The sequence below is a fragment of the Oratosquilla oratoria genome, unplaced genomic scaffold (genome assembly GCF_046742065.1).
Source record: "Oratosquilla oratoria isolate Oo_2021 unplaced genomic scaffold, ASM4674206v1 SCAFFOLD110, whole genome shotgun sequence".
NCBI lineage: Eukaryota > Metazoa > Arthropoda > Malacostraca > Stomatopoda > Squillidae > Oratosquilla > Oratosquilla oratoria.
Genome location: NW_027467467.1, coordinates 397,501 through 404,710, shown reverse-complemented (window position 1 = coordinate 404,710; position 7,210 = coordinate 397,501).

Below are 7,210 nucleotides of genomic sequence, written 5' to 3'. Positions count from 1 at the left end.
CAAGCGTGAGAGTAAATCAAAGAGTGGGGAGGGGTATGATGGGACAACTCATTAAGTGAACCGTCCTAGGCTAATGAAACCCAGAACTCCTATTGTGAGTTTTAATGAATTAAATAATTAAACACTAGAAATATACTACTTGACATTAAATAAGGGTTTTAACAGTTGGCTTTCATACATACATCCTATCTATTCCCTGTGCGCGTTCCTAGCTTAAGAAATTGTTAAAGTATTAGTACTTAATATGTGTCTTGCTTGTGGAGACGTCTTCAATTAGCGTGGTCTCCTGCTGAGCTCCGACCGGCGCTGCTTCATTTTGGTGGGGGCGGGCGCTGTGATGGGCTTGCAAGTCACTTCACCGACGTATTCCCGGTCAATCGCACTACACTCATAGAGTTTTTGCTTGAGGGGTTTATACCCAAATAATCGACACTCGATTGGCTCACAAGGATGAAAATCCCCAACAGTCACATGAGGGAGGAAAGGACACGATTGGACTTCCGAGAACGAGCGGTCTGACCTCTTTTGATGAACTCGATGCTTAGATTGCTTGTGTCCTGCGGCAGGTCAGGTCAAGATGTCCGCTAGCCGGCTTCCGACGTTGCCAATAGTTCTACGTCTCCGTCCCTAGTTGTGAAGGGTACTACGAATAATGTTCATGCGGGAGGGTGACACAGTTCCAAGTGTTCTTTGAGGTAGACACTGTTCACGAGCGTGTTAGACACAATCCTAATTATTCTAATTGCCTAGCTTAAAACAAATATGTGGCAGCGCGCAGGGGGGGAAGGGGTGTGTTTGGGCGCTTTGTTTGGGCGCGAAAACCGTTGAGCTTGGCTCTGAGAACACAAATCAAAAGGGGGGGGGGTGTTTCTAGATAATTAGAAGTCTCTCCCTTCGTTAAGGCACTGAAATTGATTGTCAAAAATGGCATGACAGTTGAAGAGGATAACGAAGAGGAGATATGACAGGATGTAGCTACTAGAAGTCTTAAGGACTCTGGAAATTCCCCCGAGTATGGGGAACGAAGGGCTGAAACGGTGAGAAAACAGACGAGAAAATGGGAAGGGGGGACAGCGAGCCGGGTGTCACAATTTCAAAAATTGTGACATATAATTCCTGCGACTATGGCTGTCGTCCCCATTTTCTACCTCTTGCCATCCAAGGTCCACATGGACCTCTTTGCCATCCACCTTAAAAGTCGACATTTTAGTTCATTCGCCGATCATTCTTACGGATCAGAGGCAACGCATCATTTTTATGATTGGGGATAAATGTCCACTCAGAAAAGAATGCTAATTATTTTTATTTTCGATAAAATCACCCTTTTTCGTTAGTAACGTAAGAATTCTAAGTAAAACAAGAAATTATGATAATAATAATTATAATGGGAACAACGATTACAATAGTAATAACAATAATAATAATTAGTTAGATTGATAAAAATAGTGATGACAAGAACAATGATGATTGATAATAATAATGATGATAATAATAAATGATGACGGAGACGACGATGACGATAATATTAATGATGATAATAATAAATGATGACGGAGACGACGATGACGATAATAATGATAAATGATGACGGAGACGATGATGATAATAATAATGATAATAATAATGATAATAATAATAATAATAATAATAATTAATAATAATAATAATAATGATGATAACAATGATAATAATAATAATAACAATAATGATAACAATAATAGTAATAATAATAATAATAATAATGGTAATAATAATAATAATGGTAATAATAATAATAATAATAATGGTAGTAATAATAATGGTAATAATAATAATGGTAATTATAATGGTAATAATAATGATAATAATGGTAATAATAATGATAATAATGGTAATGATAATAATGGTAATAATAATAATAATGGTAATAATAATAATGGTAATAATAATAATAATAATAATAATAATAATAATAATAATGATAATAATAATAATAATAATAATAATAATGATAATAATAATAATGATAATAATGATAATAATAATAATGATAATAATGATAATAATGATAATGATAATAATGATAATAATGATGATAATGATAATAATAATAATAATAATAATAATAATAAAACGTCAACAATGACAATAATAAGTAAAAAAAAAAAAAAAAAAAAAAAGTCGATAAAATGCTTCTTGGCTGGACCCACCTTGACGCCCTGGACTACCATGCATGATGACGTCAAACGTCTCCTTGACGACGAAGCCCTGGCTGGTGTGACGTGACGTCGCACAAGAGGTACTGCTGGTTAGGTAGCCCGCGGGGCCCGACGAGTGGGTGGGTCTAACCCCCCCGACAGGATGACGTTGGCCTCGCCCTACTGTACGTGTCCCCGTAGAGCCCCCCCCCCACCACAAGGTCTTGCGGGAGAACCTGCATGGTGGAGGACGAAAACGTGGGGTGTCACACGGTCAAACCCGGTTAGACAAACTGTTTGTCAATTATGTTTGACAATTATGTTTGACAAACACCTCATTCACACGGTCAAACACCGTTTGACAAACGATTTGTAAAATGTTTGACAACCAAATACCCCTGACCAAATACCCCTGACAAACCGTGAATATCTCCCTTCGACAAACATTTCACGTCGACACTTTTGTCAAACATTCTCACGGTCAAACATTACTTCCTACAAGTCTGACAAACATGTTTGTCAAACGGTTTGTCAAACATTTCCACGGTCAAACGTCACTTCTTACAAGTCTGACAAACATGTTTGTCAAACGGTCTGTCAAGCATTTCCACGGGCAAACATCACTTCAAACACGTTTGGCAAACGGTTTGTCAAACATTCCCACGGTCAAACATCACTTAAAACATGTTTGACAAACCGTTTGACAACCATTCACACGGTCAAACATCACTTCATACACGTTTGACGAACATGTTTGACAACCATTCACTCGGTCAAACATCACTTCAAATACGTGTGACAAACGTGTTTGACAAACGCGTTAGACAACCAAATACTCCATTCACACGCTCAAACATCGCTTCAAACACGTTTGACAAACGTGTGTTTGACAGCCACCATTCACACCAGTGCTACACTTGTACAGCATCTTGCTTAGGCGTTTATCTAAAGACACGGGGGGAGCGGCGCCATTATTCGTACCAAATAATCAAGCCTGAACAAATCGGGTACGCGGCTATAGGACATCATCATCCATTGTGATGTCCGTTTTCTTCCTTCCATGCCCTGAGGCACCCAAACTCCTCCTGCATACAAGGAATACCTCGTCAATTAGATACTGACGCCGTGCGAACTCTTATTAATTATCTCTTTTCGTCAGATATGCAATGCTGCCGAACACTGTGAGTGGATGAGTGATTCACTACCATTGTCTTGGATCACGTGTTGGACTCGTGATCGACAGCTGTTTCCTTCCCGGAGGAGAGCTCAGAGCTCTTCTATGACCGATCTATGGGTAATGCTGTGACCTTACACACACACACACACACACACACACACACACACACACACACACACACACACACACACACACACACAAACACCCAACTCCCCGCCCACGAGAGTTGGAGTAACGACTCGAAGCGCAGTGATACTGAAATAATTTCAGCCCTGGGCAGGATTCGAACCCAGACCGCAGTAATGACAGTCGGAGACTACCAATCGCGCCACCGAGTGCATGTGTGTATGTGTGTTCACCTTCGTCTTTGGGTCACGTGCTGGACTCGTGATCGACAGCTATTTCCCTCCCGGAAGAGAGCTCAGAGCTCGTATGACTGATCTATGGGTAATACTGTGGTCTTCCACGCACACACACACACACACACACCCAACTCCCCGCCCACGAGAGTTGGAGTAACGACTCGAAGCGCAGCGATACTGAAATAATTTCAGCCCTGAGCGGGTTTCGATTCCAGACCACCGTAGTGATAGACGGGGACTCTACCAACAGCGCCACCGAGTCGTAAGTGTGTGTGTATGTGTATTTGTGTGTGTCAATAATTAATTAGTGTTTGTGTTGCAGCCAATGTGTGATGTGTTGTATAGAAAAGACTATACTTGTCAATGTATATTACTTTGGTTTGTCATGGGTTAGGCCTAGGTCTGTGTTTTGTTTATAAATACACCAATATCTTCAAATAACTCCCTGTATGATACTAAAAGCTTAAAAAACAATGTAAAAACGTGTGAGCGTACTAAAGAATAAAAGCAGAAATAAAAATCAAACTGAAGAAAACAAACTGATTGTCGTTTGCTACAAGGGTGTCTGTTTATTTGTAGACTCCCATGTCGTTTTCGTGAATATATGTATCGTAAAAGAAAATGTGGAAATATGACGTCACTCAATGCTGATCGCACCCATCGTTGTTTACGAAACAAGACCAGTAAAAGATGACCGCAAAGACGTGGAATCTGTTTTGGGGTTCTTCTTTTGTCAAAGCTCCTTCTCAAAATGGTGTTGGTCGGTACGTTTAACAGTTGCAACGAATTACTTTTAAATTTTGTAAAAACCATGGAGGAAGCAGAGGAATGAGGTAAGTTCACAACCTATTCGTGTTTATATCAATTTTTAAGCAATTATTTGGTTGAACACTCGCTCATAAAACGATTACCAGAGATAAAATTTAACTCGTAATATCTAATAAATTTGTATATCATACAGAATAAATGTGGGTGTTTATGGTTATATAACAAAACTGTACTGGTACTCTCCAGGAGTGTGGTATACATTGAATACAAGAAACGTGTAACGTTCTGTTTCCTTTAAGAAATTAAGTGATTGGGTTTTGAGAAAATTGCAATTCAACATTCAAGCAGAAAACATGTTAAAAGGAATAGATTCCAGAGTCACGCAAACACGGATATTTGACGACATGAAACTTGTTCTTCAGTAACTCTTAACCTAACATAACCATTCTATAGGAAAAATAGATCTTTCAGGTGCAAAAGGAAAAGGATAAGTTCCAGAATCATGCAAACATGGATATATAACATGAAATCTACAATACCCAATAGCTCCTGACCTAATATATCCTAGCCTAACCTAACATAACCATTCTATAGAAAGAAAAAATTAAATAAAAAAAAAAAAAATGTAAAATGCGTTTGTGTGATACTGGAATAGAACTGGATTGTCTTTACCAGAGGTGCTGCACCTGTAATCATTTTAAAAGGTGCCAGAACCCTGAGGGACTTAACCAAATCCTGCCACCCCCATTATCATTGTTTCTATATCCAGTGGGCCCAATGTATGTCACTCAATGATTCCATATTATGGGTGTGCACTAGCTAGTGACCATAAAATAAGTATAGTTATCAAGCAGATAAAGATTTGTTTTTAGAATTACTCACCTACATAATATAACAATAGAAAATTTGATATTTACCTTTGTAATTTATAATACATCAATGTAACATACGCGGTGGGATGCGGTGGGTTGCATGGTCTTGATGTGCTGGTGGCTGCGCCCGCGGGGGGGGGGGGGGGACGCGGTGGCCTGTCGTGGGGGGGGGAAGAGGGCGGTCGCTGTGACTTGGTTCGTGCGGGGGGGGGGTGGAGGGGGAGGGGGGCTGTGACCTGGGTCGGGCGGGAGTGTGCGGTGGCGGAGTGGCGGGGGTGGGGGGAGGGAGCCTGCTTCTTGCTCCTGCGTATGTAGAGTTGCGCGATCTTTTGATTTCAAAAGTCCATCACTCATTAACAAGCTATATAAATCGTTAGTTCGTCCACATTTGGAATATGCTGTTTCCGTATGGTCACCAAATCTCATTAAAGACATTGACAGACTGGAAAAAGTACAATGGCGAGTCACAAAACTGATTCCAAATATAAAAAATAAATCATACGAAAATCGACTAAAACATATGAATCTGTTTTCCCTAAAAAAGCGTAGACTCAGAGGTGACTTGATACAGGTCTTTAAAATTCTAAAGGGAATTGACAACATCAAAAGTGACCAAATTTTTACATTGAATGAGAATCAGACAAGAAACAATGGTCTCAAACTGTCCGGAAATAGATTCAATTTGGAAGTAGGTAGAAACAACTTTGCCAACCGTGTAGTTAATGAATGGAATAAACTTCCTGCACAGGTAGTGCAATGTAGTTCAGTTCGAAGCTTTAAGAATCATTAAGATAAATACCTAAGTAAGATGCTGTAATGATTATAATTTATCTTATATTATTTGTTTTTGTTTTGTTATCATTTGTCTGTCTGATTTTCATTTATTATTAGTTATATGTCAATCTATTATTATTTACTATTTACCTGTTTGTTTATTATTTAACTATACCTATGCATTTATTTATGTATTTTATTTGTTATTTACATTATCATAGTTTTTATTTATTATTTTATTATTAATATGATTTTTTTTCGCATCCGACCTAGATATGGATCAAAAGGTCTCCTGTCGGCATACTCCGCCTTTGTAATCCTTTTCTTGGTGGAGATCAATGAAAAAAATGTTTTAGGCAAATACACTACTGAATGGAGTTGCGACAATAGGCTCGAGATGCCATATTGTCTTCTCCCCAGTCCTGTTAGTCAGTGTCAGTTTGACAATGGTGCTGATGGTGTGCAACCTAGCGGGTGTTCACCCTCTCCAAGTGATGTCGCCGACGCTACATATGTTTAAAACAGTGCTAAGGAACTGAGCTTCATGATTTTCTTCAAGCTGCTATGAAACTCCTCTGCCCCCCAGCTAGAAGTCTAATCTGGTGACAAAAGAGGCCGTCAACATCCCTGATGATGACGACGACCAAAATGACCTCTAGAATTACATGTACCACATTACTAAATGCTGGTTAGGCTAGATGAATATAGTATACTTGTATTTCTTTGACCTTTGCATCTATCAAAACAAAGATGGCATCTCAAGCATTTATAGTGCTTCTGTTTGTTAGTGTGTCACTTGGAGCAATTTTTTTCGGTTATTGATTTCTGCCAAGAAAAACATTATGTTGATGTTATTATTTCATTTTCTTTTGTTATATTGTGTAGATGTGCACTTCTAAAAATGTATCAGAAAAAGAGGCACCACCCACTTGCGCAGGATCTCCAGGTAGAGTTCCAGGGCTGTGGAGTCGGAACACAAAACCGACTCCGACTCCCACTCCCACTCCTCCATCTTTGACAACGACACCGACTCCGACTTCGACTTCTCTTCCTGTAATTAACTGATTATGGTCTACATAT